The sequence below is a fragment of the Salvia hispanica genome, chromosome 4 (genome assembly GCF_023119035.1).
Source record: "Salvia hispanica cultivar TCC Black 2014 chromosome 4, UniMelb_Shisp_WGS_1.0, whole genome shotgun sequence".
Taxonomy (NCBI): domain Eukaryota; kingdom Viridiplantae; phylum Streptophyta; class Magnoliopsida; order Lamiales; family Lamiaceae; genus Salvia; species Salvia hispanica.
Window position 1 is genome coordinate 50,333,696 of NC_062968.1, and position 14,837 is coordinate 50,348,532.

Here is a 14,837-nt window from a genome sequence, read left to right on the forward strand (position 1 = left end):
TATAGCCTATAGGTCAGAGGTTCGATCTCTAATAGAGCAATCTATTTAGTTAGTCTCCTGATAGTTGAAATGAGAGTTAGTCCTCCAACTGTCAAAAGGAAGACCTTGTGAAACTAAAAAAGTAGAATAATACTTCATCCCTCTCAAACTATTTGCACCATATTTCGTCGTTGTGATGAGGGTTATTCTCACTCCAATTTTACTCTCTCTCTCTCTCTCTCATTCTTCGTTTTTTGTTTCTTTATTCTCTTTTTATTTAATATCTAAATACTATCAATTTATTAAATTTCATGCCAAAATTTTACTTCAACTAACTTGGAACGATTGAGTAAGTAATAGTATATCATTTTGACATGCCCTATGAATGAGTTTATTTTTTAACCATATATTTTGAACACATTTTTTAAGTAAAAAAAATAAAACACTACAACCGTGGCCAGTGATTTACTCCCTGTATATTTGTTGAAAACAGGTAAAAAACTTCGAAATATTTGAAAAATAAGGGCCCACTTGATAAGTTAGTAATGCCAAGATAGAGATTTATATCTTCACTTTTCTATTTGTTTGATATCATAGAAATGCTTAACTTGAAGCCCAATATAATTTCAGAGCCAATCTCGGCTCGGCTAAATATGCAAAGTTAAGCTGAGTTATGTATCCGACAAATCTGGTAGGATATAAAACTTTTCTCTCAAGATATCCGATTGAACCCCTCCCTCTCCAGCACTTTCCACCCATCCCATGATTCATCTCCTTTCCGTCAATTAAGGTCATACCACCCTTCCTCTCCAATACTTTTTACACATCCCATGATTCTCCCTCTTTCGGTCAATTAAGTTCATACCACCGCAGAGCAGGAACGCCGACGACCACATCTGGAGGCACGATTTCAGTTCTCGGAGAGCGGCAGAACAACGATGCCACACGGCTCGAGTATTGCTGCAGCATGACCTCGAAGTGGCTGACCACCGGAAAATAACCATGGATGGCGAACCCGAGCTAACGATGGAGCTGTGCGGGACAATGGTGGTGAGGGGCTGCGGTCGGAGGAGGAAAAGAGGCGGAAATAGAGAGGCCAAACTGGATTTTGGGTGAGGAACGACGACGATTCGCTGCCGTGCTGGACGAAGGTGCTAGGATCCTGAAGTTTGGGACTGGCCGTGAGAGAGAAGAATTTGGACGGAGGGTGCGAGCCAGCCGACGTCGCCCGCCAGCCAGAACATGGCAGCAAACGAGAAAGAGACAGAAGGAGAGAAACATCACTGGCCGACGTAGATTAATGGCTTGGGTTTCTACCGTGGCTCACAAAATTCTTGTGATTCACTCTGATGTTGGTTCGAACGTTGGATGGGTTTCTCCCATGGTTTCTACGATATGAATATGGTTCTAAAATCTGAACGAGAGTTTCCTTGTTTTTCTTTTCTTGTCGATGAAAAATTTGGGCACAGATGTTCTTGTGTGTTAGACAAATTTTTCTCTTCGACATTTGTTCAAATAGTTAAACTGATATTTCTCCTTGATTCTTTGAGACACCTATTTTTCTTCTTCAATTTCTTGTTGATGAAAGATATGACAGAGATGATTTTGTTGTATTCCAAATTTTCTTTTTGATTTTTTCCATTCAAATGGTTCAAATGATTATTCTCTTTATTCTCTAAAGTACTGATGGTATTGTGTTGTGGTTGATATGAACATATTTGATTTTAAAAAAAAACTACTCTTAAAATGATTCTGATTTTGGATTCACAATGGGTTTTGCTTTGCTTCTTTATGCATTTTTCTTTCTTTCATACAAGATTAATTACACATACTACACAATTTAAAAGAAAGGTAATTATGTCGGTCCATGTGTTATCTAATACATGAGTTTAGATAATATCTAGTCTACCAAACAACAACGTAAAAACTTTATCTGACCATATATTAACACAAAGGTCATATTACTTATCTTAGTTTTCATATCTTGGTATATCCCACCTTTCTTATCAAACGGACCCTTATTCTACTTTTTTAGTTTCACAAGGTCTTCCTTTTGACAGTTGGAGGACTAACTCTCATTTCAACTATCAGGAGACTAACTAAATAGATTGCTCTATTAGAGATCGAACCTCTGACCTATAGGCTATAACTATAAGGGATGAGATGATGGACACCACACGAATCATGTGGGCTCAAATTTAATGGGATATAATGCCTATGTAGGTAAGATTATAATAATTCACGATTTGACTCATATAATTATGTGTAATTTAATTTATAATCTATTAGTACTAATTATTTTTATTCTATTCCCTTGCATATTAATTAGGTCATTAAAGCATACATGCATAATGCAAATAGTTTATATATCAATTGGATGGTAAATGAAAGCCCAACGAAAGCAATTAACTTCGGTCCACGGCCCAATAAAGCCGGGCATTAGGTCCACTCCAAATGGCCGTGTCAGAAAAAAGGATAATAGCTATTTAAATGAAATTTGATTAAATTTTGGTATATCCTATTAACTGAAAAATTAAATTATAAAGTTTTAACTTTCCTTAGCCCTATTAATATACAAATCAGCGTCTTTTGGTGATTTTAAAAACGATAATATTTCAATAAAATAAAAAGATAAAAGAAGAAAATAAAGGAATATAAAAGAAAAAAAAAATATTTTTTGTGCAGCACGTCGATTTGAATATTGTGAAAAGATGACATCTTGTACATGAATGAGATAATGGAGGAAAATTAAAACTTTGTAATAAATTCCAATTTCAAAATTCATGTAACAAACCAGAATTTGATCAAACCTATTGATTTAAATGACTATTATCCCTTGAAAAAACTAGTCAAATAAAATAAAATATGTGAGCAACATTTACTAAGAATTATCAAAATAAATATAAATTGAATTACTATATATTTTTAAAAAATACAAAAAATTGAGATACAAAGTTCAATGAATCCTAAAAATTTTAGAGCACTAGCAATAAGGCCCTTCCCACCGCCTTGGGGGACGGCGGTCGGTAAGGGCTTTATTGCAACCGTTGAGCCGTCCCGAGGAGAGAGAGAGAGAGAAGGAGGGGGGAGGCGAGAGCACGGGCATGCCCGAGAGCGGGACGATGCCTATTGCGCGCCGGCCGCCGAGTCGTCCCAATTTTTCATTTTTCATTTAAAAAAAAATTATTTCAGCTCTTCGTTTTTTTTAATACTTTGATAAACACGAACAATTCAAATGAATTAAATTGGAAGTCTTTTAGAAAGACTATTAAAAATGATGCTAATATGACAGGAGCAATTTTCGAGATGATGCGGAAAGTACATAGCTATTGCTAAAAGTGTCCACAATAAGGCGGAACAGTCACGCAACAGCCACAAAAACTTGTCCAGCCCAATAATAGCCACGCCACAACCACAAATCATATTATTTTATCAATTATTGGTATATTTTAATTTGACTAGAATAAAAATTTATCGAACGAAAATGATTAGACAAAAAAAAATCAATTAATTTGTTTTAAATTATTAAACTAAATCTTTGTTGTATAATAAATATTGAAAAATTATATAACGAACATTATCTAAAAATACTTAAAACAACACCGACGTTGCTCATATCACGATGGGCCCACTCCTCTACGTGCCCAGAGCTCTTCCACCATATCGGCCTGGAGCTGGAGATGTTCTCCTTCCCTGCAACATATCGGTGAAAGCTTAGAGAAAGTATTCATTACTATGTGATACATCCATTTGCAGGGGCGCGGTGGAAACAACGTGACTTGAACTGGCACCATCATCCGATGCCCAATGCACTGCATCCGGTCCTTCATCATTTATTATCATGTTATGCAATACGATACATGCATATATGATATCAGTGACATCGTGTCAAGCACTGTATAATGCCCCATCGTGTTTGGAGCACACCAAAAGCTCATTCAACATCCTTCCTCGCACCCTCTTGATGTTGCGTGAAGTAAGCTTTCTTTGGACCAACTGGATATCAGATCGTCTTCACATATACGGGCCGTCGAGGGTGTATCTCATCTACCAAATAGTAGGCCCTATTGTACTGCCTGCCGTTGGCCACGAAGCTAATTTTTGGACCCTCACCCCAATACTGCTCATTGAAGAGCGGCGACAACTGCAAAATGTTGATGTCGTTATTAGACCCTGCAATACCGAAATACGTATGCCAAATCAGCAATCGGTAGTCAGCCACAACTTCCAGGATCATCGACGGGTGTTTTCTTTTGAAGCCAGTACTGAACTGAACTGTCCTTTCCACGCCACCGGGCAGTTCCTCTGTTTCCAGTGCATGCAATTGATGCTACCCATCATCCCTATAAAACCGTGCACCCTCTATGCATATCTAGCAGTATCTGGCAGTCGGTGGCGGTTGGCTTTCGTAGATACTCTGCACCGAAGATGGCCCTGATGCCCCTACAAAACTGTCTCAGAACATCCATGCACTACAAAAAATGCGCTATTTACCGACGGAATTACCGATATACACAACTCCCTCGGTGATTACCGACGGAATACCTAGGCAATCAGCCGTCGGTAATTTTCTCTATTTTTTTAATGGAATTTTTATTGTACACGGAATGTATACAGCGATGTAGTATTTTTTTTCTTTATTTTTTAATGTAAAGCCATCACCGACCGCATTGATCTGTCGGTAATCTTAAGAATTAATTTAAATATTCCAATACACAATAAGAGAATTAAATAATCTTAAGAATTAAATTAAATAATCTTAAGAATTAAATTAAATAATCCAAAACACAATCGTTTGCTGAAGTCATTCATTCTTCTGCATCGCCGAGCTACACCAGTGCCGTCGCCGAGCTGCAGCCTGCGCCGTCAACGAGCTACAGCCATCGCCGCCGCTGACCTACAGCCACCGCCGTCTCCTCCCCTCAAATCGGCGGCATTCTGTTTTCTCGACTCCACCCTTGTCCACAGCTCTAACCTACAATTTTTGAAGAATTAAGGTGAGAGGGAATTCAAATATTGCAAGTGTAGGTTGGATTTGGGGGAATTGGTTGAGTTTTTCTTAAATTGGATTTGCTTGGGTTCATTTGAGCGCTCTCTTCCACCACTCTTTTACTTCACATTTTCACAGAGGTATTACTCTTCATTCTTCTCCTTTTACATGTTATGATATAATAAGGGTTTTTTCTACTTAATATTATCAATATATTTAGGGAGTTTTTGTAATGTGTTAGCAGAATTAATTGTGAGTGGATATGTATGCCATCACTGGTCTTCTAATTGTGAGGTGATATGTAATGTGTTAGCAAAAAATTTGCTCTATTAGAAATTTGCTTTACATTTAGCTGATCTATTTTGATGGAACTCGAGTCTGTTTAGATACCATTGCTGTTGTTTAGATACCATTGCTGCTAGGATCATGTGCTTCCTCTACCTTCATTTGTTTAGACTTATATGATTCATATCTCCATTTTTTAATTTTATATCACATGTTTAATTGTGGCATATTTTGGATTATGGAAGTTGGGCAACTAATAGTTGATACAAAACACATACGAATGATATGACATGAAGAGCATAAATATTATATTGGAACAGAATGTAAAATTGTTTTGCATAGTCTGAGATTTCCTAATATATGGCAATGGACATAGATGTTTTCTTCTAGTTGCACTTTTATGAATCCAAGAGCTATGCACGATTCAATGGCCATTAAGGTTGCCTAGGACGTGATATCTGCAGTGAGACTGTTACATGTGATGGAGTTTTGGAATGTACTACTTAGACTAAAGTTTCTTTGTCCATGGCTAGTCTTGATGTTGGCCATTGTGTTATAGTTATAGGAACAAATATTTTGCCATCATATGAGTCAATATTACCTTCTTATTGGATTTAGTCAGAAATATGTTAAGTGTATCAGCTGTGATCTCTTGTTAAGTCGATCAGCTGTGATGACTGCCTTGTACCAGTAATTCTAGTTGTGATTTTATTTTCTTTTCCATACAGAAATGTTAATTAAAACACATCAGATCTCCATGCTATAAAATGCTGAGAAATTGATCTATAAAGTGCTCCTTGTCCTGTGTTGCATCATTGGATTAGTTAGTCATTCATCTTGTAGCATCATTTTTTAAACAAGGACATGTGAATCTTTGGGACTATCCCGTTATTTTTTCTTGATCCAATGCTTGCTTATGGTTAATGACAACTTTTTACTACTGAAGAAAAGATAGTAGAATGCAACGCTTTCGAAGCCTATAAAGTCTGTAAAGTCGTCTTCCAAATAAATGGAAAAACACATGAATTAATAGATGTATACATATGTTAAAAGGTCATCAAAATTGAGTTCAACTAGCAACACATTTCTATTTACTATTTATTCTTATTTGGTTACAGCTCATTCAAGAAAACAGAAAAAGAAATGGGCGTTAAACTGAGACAGAAGACCATCTAGATCAAACGGTATAGTCATCTTATCTGAGCAGTTATGGCTATAAAAGGTGCACACAAGATTTTGTGATATCTTAGGTAAAAGAATATTTAGTCTTACAAACCACCCAACCACTACATGCTCTATCCATATTTATTTTGCTGCAATGCAATTTATTTTTAAGTATCAGTAATCAGTCCAATGATTTGAAACATGCTAAGCAATTTAATTTATCAATAATGTTTCTATTTTTCAGTTTTGTTGTTACCTCTTCTATTTTTGCTTGTGGAATTGATCATTTTGTTTGTTCTCTTCTTTCTCAATCATCTTTAATCTGCATCTATGTACTTGAAACCTGCATAATGTCAGAAACTATTCGTTACTCATGTACTGTTTTGACTTTAAATTTTTGTATGCAGTTCATCTGCTTGAAAGAAGTTAACCATGCCTCTGTGATCAATGTTCGTTGCATACGTGCTTACTATGTTGCATTGCTATGTTCGGATTGTTTGTTTCACCAAAATTAACCATGCCTCTGTGATCAATGTTTGTAAAGTTATATGTTTTCTGATTCCTAAAAATTTTTATTTTCCTCATCAAATGACACATGATTTTACAAACACCAAAATGACCATTACCATTTAAATATCCATATAGCTTTACAATCTCCTCAGCTGTACTTTCCATGCTGGAGCATTCCACCTGAAACACTACTGCACATGTGCAAATATACTATATTAAAACTAACACTTATATTCTAATGCCTTTCACAGAGTTCTTTTCATTTTCATTTCTTTTAGAATGAAGCTGGTCTGCAGTACAATATTTTATTAAGTTGCACGAACAGTTTCAAATTTAGTTAATTCTTTGCAAAACAATTTTATCAGTTTATGATATTCAAGTTCTCTTGAAGCAAGTTCAATATAGTTTCAGTTTAGGTCATACGTATTGATATGCACTGATTCTCTTTTCCCTCTTGTTGATTCATGCAGATGTTAATGCTTTGGTCTCACTGATTTCTCACATTATCAAATAGATGATCTATTTCATGGTGATGAGGTATTCTAAAAGGTTATCACAAGCTTGTGAACTAAGTATAATTAGGGCATGTGTAATGATTAATCACCATTTTTTTGCAGTTGTCTCTTATTCAACGAGCGGAGCTAGGAGATTTATAGCTTGGAGTTGAAGAGAAGAATTTAGCTCCAAGGGTAAGCCGCTTTCCTTTTATTTTCTCTTATTCATGGTCATGCCTACACTCATTTGTTTAGGAGCATCCCTTAGTGTTAGAAATTGGTGGCTAGGCTTGGGGTGGAGCTTTCCTAGCTCCATCGACTTGTTGTTAAGGTGAAGCGAGTGGTATAGTATGTGATATTGTTGTGTTATTGTATGATATGTGAAGATGATTTTATGTTTTGATGAGTAAATAAGCTGGATTTTCAATTAGGAATTATAACAATGAGTGGAAATCGTCAGTAGATGTATAGACGTATACTTCCTCATGGTGAATTTAATCCAGAATTTTTGGAGGGACTGACAATTTCATCAAGTTTGCAAGTAGTAAACCTGCATATATGGATGGAGATAAAATCAGATGTGCCTGTAAAAAAATGTGATAACAAGTGCTTTAGAGACACATATGAAGTTGAGTATCATATTTCTAGGTTTGGTTTCGTAAAGAATTACCACATATGGAGGTTTCACGGTGAAAGATCAATAGAACCATCTGAAAACACAGTCGAATCAGAATCAGAATCGGAATCAGCTGGAAACATCGAAATGGATTTTGAAATTGGAGCACCTAGCACCTACCACACAATGGTATTAGACGTTGGTGGTCCTCAATTTAACAATAAGGAGGCAGAAGAGCCACCAAATCCTAATGCCCAACAGCTTTATGATATGTTGGATGCAGCTGATAATGAATTGTGGTCTGGTTGTAGGAGACATTCACAATTGTCATTTGTGGTTGGACTAATGAGTCTTAAGGCAGAGTATCACTGGCCGGAGAGATGCTATGATCGGCTTACTGAGTTGATAAAAGAGGGGTTTCCTGATGGGGACTTATTACCTAATAGCTATTATAGCACCAAAAAGCTATTGCGTGGCATGGGATTACCCGTTGAAAAGATTGATTGTTGTCCAAATAACTGTAGGAACTTTTGGCGGAATGATAGTGAACTACATACGTGTAGATATTGTGTGACTTCACGTTTTAAGGAACAATCTGAAACCCACAAGAACATACAAGTGGCAGTGTCAAAGATGTATTACTTTCCTCTGACTCCTCGACTGCAAAGATTGTATGCATCTAAAGCCACAGCAGCAGAAATGCGCTGGCATGCTACATCTTGTCGAAATTCCCCCCTTATTAATATAGATGTTCTTTATAATAGATGGCAAGCTGGCTATATCTTTGGATTATCTTTATAATAGATGACAAGATGTGAAAACACAAGAAAAAAACAACATGGATCTATGATAGAATTTTTACCTCCCTCTCGATTAATAAAAGGATTTGTTGAGATATTTAGGGTTGGAAGAAGACTAATTAAGTCTAGTTTTGTATTGGATTTTTGCTTTGGGCTGGCCTGCATGAAGCATGGTGATAGGGTTTAGCTGCAAATTTGAGCTCTGAATGTATTCTGAGTTCTACATGAAACAAATTAAATTTGGTAATGAAAGAAAAGAAGAAAGAAAGGAAAAGTTATTGATGATATGGTTTTGTTATTGGAATTGCAGCAGTGCTGCATAACAACATAAGATATCTATTATTATCTGAAGTTGATTTCACAACATGGATATGAGATTACAAAGTTTGGTAACTTTTATCACAACACAAAAACTATCAAATCAGGGGTATAGGAGAGGTCAGGGGGTTGGGGGTCTGGTTTAAGGGGTAGGAGAGGTCAGGGGCATAGGAATGGAGAAGTTTGCATGAACAATTTGTTATATTGGTTATTTGTTATCAATTATTCAAGTAATATGTTTTTTGAGGTATAGTTCAATGTTTTAAGTTATGTGTACAATTTTTTTTATTATCTAGGTGAAGGTGCAAGCGATTGCAGCAACGAAGGGCGAAAATCCAAATTTGAGTGATCTCTTCATCAATGATGTTTGTGGAGGAAAGCTCGACCAGAAGAAGAGGATGTTCGGACAGGAAACTTAACACCTAACCTCGTGTTTTACACCTCGACAGAGTCCGCCAGAGCACAAACCTTGCGAGATGAATTGCGTGATGAATTAAGGGCTGAATTAAGAGGAGAAATTAGGGAGGAAATAAGGGGGGAATTTCGACAAGATTTAGATGCGCAAAGTGTGAAAATTTCAGCAATGGAGGAGAAGATGAACCGGATCTTGATGTCTCAACAATCCAATTTCTCACGACTCATTGATGATGATGGTTCACGGACTTGATACATATTGATGGAGGAGAAGATGAACCGGATCATGATGTCCCAACATTCCCATCTCTCACGACGCATTGATGATGATGCTTCACAAACTTAATACATATTTAATATAAACTTCCTATTTTGTGTTCTTTTTTATCCGTACTTTAGTTATGTTTAACTAATATACCTTTTATCTATCACATCTTCATTATTTTGGCTATTATTATTGGATTATTTTGGCTATTATAGGTGATTTGACTGTATAAATGAAAATAGGTGTCTCACTGTAAATTACAGAATTAATTTATAAAAAATACTTATTATTTACCGACGGAATTGGTTTAATTACCGACGGAAATAGTGGGAACTAGTTACCGACGGAATTGGTTTAATTACCGATGGAAATAGTGTGAACAAGAAATCGGTATTTACCGACGGATGTCGCACTTAATTTACCGACGGTAGAAATCGGTCAGAGAATCCGACGGGAAAAATTACCGACGGATTTGATCTATAGGTAAATATTACCGACGTGCAGTTTATGCACGGAAAATTTTGGTCGGTATTTCCGTCGGTAAGCACATTACCGACGGAATTTGGAGATTCACCGACGGAATATTCCGTCGGTAAACAGTGCATTTTTTGTACCGATGCTAGTCGTCTCACCCATATGTAGGTATTCGTCAAACATGTTAGCCGATCCGGCATATGCCAACTGCCTAATTGCAGCGGTGCACTTCTGCCAAGTCGATAGTCCGATCCGGCCGCTGGCATCACGTCAGAGGGTGAAGCACCTGTACTGCCCAACCAATGTCGTCGATATATGGAGGAAGAGCCGCTGCGACATTCTAAACTGCCGACAGAAAAGCTCTGGCGGATAACGGGGGTTTTCGGCAAAGTAGTCGAAAATCAGCCGCTAGTTAGCCCCCAACATGATCACGCTGGATTGTCCGCCGACGATGGATCGGGCGAGGGACCGCCGCCATCGCCACACGGAGTTTTCGACACAGAGTTTTAGAAAATAAAAAATTAGAAACGAAATATTCATAGTTGAGGCGGAACTTTTCGACATGGAGTTTTAGAAATGAATGGTTGGTGTGTTAAATAGATGAGTGAACTACAAAAATAGTCCCTGGACTATGCATTTATCTCTCCAGACAACCCTGGACTTTAAAAATATCCCCAGACAACCCTGGACTAAGCCTTTATCTCAAAATTGGTCCTTTTTCACTGTTTCGTACCGAAACTACCCTTTTAGGGCTTTGGGCATTTTCGGAAGTTCAAAAAAATCACTTTTTCAGATGTCAGCACATTTAATGGGATGTTGCAGGTTGTCTCATTATATTAATAACTCCCTCATTCTCTCTCTCACCTTCTCTCCTCCATCTCTCTCTTCTCATCCCTTCTTCTTCCTCCCCTCCCCTTCCTTTCTTCTGCAACAGTCGAGAAAACATCTCGACTCAAGAAAGAAATCAAAATGGAATGTTGTATCCCTTTTGCGAGCAAAAGGGTAAGGTTGTTTGGAGGCTGCAAGTATTTTCGCTGGTGTCATCCACCCTAACTGTGTGGATTTTGAAGGCTGCAATTACTTGGTTGAGCATGGTGGGAGTGAAGACGAAGTTGGAATAGAAGACGAAGTTGATTCTGAAGTATCTATCTCCTCCATATCTCTCTGACCTTCTCTCCTCCATCTCATCTCATCTCATCTCTCTTATTCTGCAAAAGTCGACGCAACATCTCGTCTGAAATGGATTATTGCGAGAAAAATGGCAAAGGATTAATTTTGGTGGTGTTATCCGAATTGTGTAGATTTTAATTTGGTTTGGCAGATTTGGCGCGAAGGTTGGGTGGGGGAGAGGCCGGACGAAGTTGATTTGTTAGATAGACTGCAGTTAGTGAGTTTTGGGCAAATTTTTTATTGCCGTGAATTTTATTTGATTATATTTTGTAAGTTGTAAGTTAGGAATTTTATTAATTTTGAAGGTTTGAAGGTTGTGATGTTGTAGTTTGGAGAATATGAAAATCACTCTGTGTTAAGTAGAAGTATGGAATAAGCATTTTCAGTCGAAATGTCCAAAATCTAGTTTCCTTTGCATTTTGGGGCCGCTCTAACCTTGCAAAGATACTTCTCAGCTTTTCTTTAGACTATTTTCCACCAATGTGTGTGTTTGAATTTCTGTTTTTCTCCATTTTGTTGTGTTTAGGCGTATGTATTGGGTTGTGTAGGTGTTTGTATTGGTTGATAATGTAGGGTTCAATGAGTTGAATGAGTTCGTTGGAAGTTGGATGATTTGAACGCGTATTTGGATGATCATTGGGTACCGATCGAATTGAATTACACATATCATATACAATACTAATATCAGTTCGAAACTAATATCATATTTGGTTTGGAAAATAATATCATCTTTATTAATTAATATCACATGTGGTTTGGAAAACAATATCATCTTTATTAATTAATATCACATGTGGTTTAGAAAATAATATCATCTTTAGAACAAAGGGTAATTGTAATATCATATTTGGTCACATTCTTAGAGAATAATATCATCTTTGGTACTAATATCTGAAGATTGCAAACACTACTACACAAAACAATATCATACTGCATACAAATAGTAATCTGGCCATAGTGGATATGCATGCAATCTCGCAATAATCCATTTCATAAAATATGCATGCAATCCCACAAAATGATATCAGGTTCAAAAGACAAAGGTTTAAGTACATCAGTACTACTAAGTTATGCATGCAATCCTACATAAATGCATACCAAAATCATCATCAGTCTGCACATCTCTTCCTATTCCATGGGCAAAAACAAACAAAAAGGAGTTGCAACCCACATAGTGAAGGTTAGAAACATAGACTGTATGTGATTTACACCAACAAAACCATAAAGTTTCAATATTTGTAATGCCATTCACCAAATACACCATTTGCAAGGCCAATTCAATCAGCCGTCTTGCGACGACCACATCTCTGAGCTTTCCGAACACGGCTCGGCCCAGCAGTCGTCTCCGTAGTAGGGCGAGGAGGTCGGTCCCTCTGCGCGTCTTGCTCCTGACTCCCACGCACACTTGATTGAGCACTTGCATGACTACGTTGGCTGTTGGGTACTGAAGGGTCGTTCTGGCAAGTCCGCCTATTATGCCCAATCTGTCCACACCGGCCGCATGAGAGCACTGCAGTTCTTTGTAGCGATTCAACTCCATTCTCATGAAGACGTACCTGTCAGGAAATCAAACTTGCATCCGTAATCAACGTTGAACAACACAAATGTGATACATGTAATCTGAAAAAGATGTGTTACCTGAGGCTGTTCTCTCCTCAGTTTCCTTGGGCGACCACGTTGCGTTTTTGTGTTCGGAGGGTCCAGCTCAAAACCAACCTCCGAAGACCTCGACCAGTTTTCCATACCGTTGATAGGGTACAAGACATGCTCATATAGTGCCGCCATGCTGGACCTCGAGTAATATGGTGAAACATAATCAGTCAGAGGGTGTTTACACTTGAGTATGGATGTTGCTGCATGCACGCATGGGATCCCACTGATTTGCCAAAGCCTACACGTGCATGACATATTAGGCATGTTCACCACAAACTGACCAGCAGGGCCTGAGACCTGGTATTCATTTTCCCCATTCCACAATGCTCTCCAAGAGGTAGAGTTGGATGCCGCCTTATCAAGAAGCTCTTTTATGACAGGTGGGACAAGGTAGTTGTAGTTCTTTACCCACTGACCTCTTATCTGGATGCGCTCCAGTTGGTTTGTTCTAATTTCTTCCAACAACGTCAGAATGGGTTTTTCACGAGGCTCGACGATCTTAGCATTAAGCGTCTCACACATATTATTCAGCTGTAGAATAATGTCGACATTAGACAGTTTTGACTCCAGATTCAATACCCAAAACAGTGTTATATAAACTAAACGTGTGTTATTGACTTAAAAGTTGTTCACTTGCGTATCACATTTAGCATGTCCAGAGAAGTACGCCTTAACCCACTTTTCCTTCGGAGCCGCACCCAACAAATGCTGATAAGCAGCCTCGTTGTACACCCGAAGTTCATCCATATTCCTCTCGTAAACCTCCACAGATGTGCTTTCAGATACTTGCCACATCCTTTTCTTCTTAAAGTTGTTGTACATATGTTTTAAACAGAACCTGTGCTCACTCTGAGGATACTTTTCAGCAATTATCTTAGACAAACCCTGTCCAGAGAAAAATTAGAGTAGTTACCTATCAAGTTGTACAGAAACGCAATTATTTTCAGTTATGGTACTTACCTTCTGTTGATCAGACATGAATACATATCGAGGCCCGTTTTCTGATAGCTGCAAGTCGTCGTCCAGATGATCTAGAAACCATTTCCATTGCTCATAGCTTTCAGTTTCACAGACAGACCAAGCAATTGGCCACCAACCATTATTCTGATCAATCCCGATGGCAGTCAAAATCTGTCCCTTATACGACCCTCGCAAAAAACATGCGTCAAGGAAGATGATAGGTCGACAGAACCGTTTCCATCCGATCTTCAGTGGCCCTAGGCAGATATAAATTCTAAGGAATCTCGGACTAGAGGTTGGTGTGCGTCTAAAATTCTCATAGTGTATCTGAACAATGGAGCCGGGATGCGTTCGAAGCAGCTCATTCTTGTAGTAGAAGAGCTTCTTGTATTGCTTGTCAATGCTCCCAAATATTCCTTCGAGCGCGTGTCTCTTAGCCCTGTAGGCCTTCATCCGACTAAGTTTGGAACCAAACTGCTCATCAACACATTGTCTGATTGCAACCAATGGAATCAGAAAATTTGCCTTGATCTTCTCAGTGAACTATTTCCCCAACCACTTAGACATGATCCATTTTTTTTCTTGAACCTCTGAACAAGTGTGAATATGCCTCATGTTCAAAGTATGCACAACGTAGTCCCCATTTTTTTCCTTATGTAGGTACACAAACCAACTGCACTCACCATCAGCCCCACGGCACACGGCTTTCAACCTTGTATCATCATTAACTTTGATATGAACAGGC

General features: G+C 38.0%; 1 long non-coding RNA gene across 2 annotated transcripts; it reads left to right on the forward strand.

The window, feature by feature from the left end:
- The first annotated feature begins 4,777 nt into the window (after positions 1 to 4,777).
- Positions 4,778 to 9,964, forward strand: LOC125217811. 2 transcript variants are annotated; one of them, XR_007175818.1, is made up of 5 exons: positions 4,778 to 4,976; positions 6,373 to 6,438; positions 7,399 to 7,465; positions 7,546 to 7,617; positions 9,453 to 9,964. It is a non-coding gene; the product is annotated as an uncharacterized LOC125217811 (long non-coding RNA). The 2 variants fall into 2 exon arrangements; XR_007175817.1 differs by having other exon boundaries at positions 4,778 to 5,109; positions 9,453 to 9,963.
- The last annotated feature ends 4,873 nt before the right edge of the window (positions 9,965 to 14,837 follow it).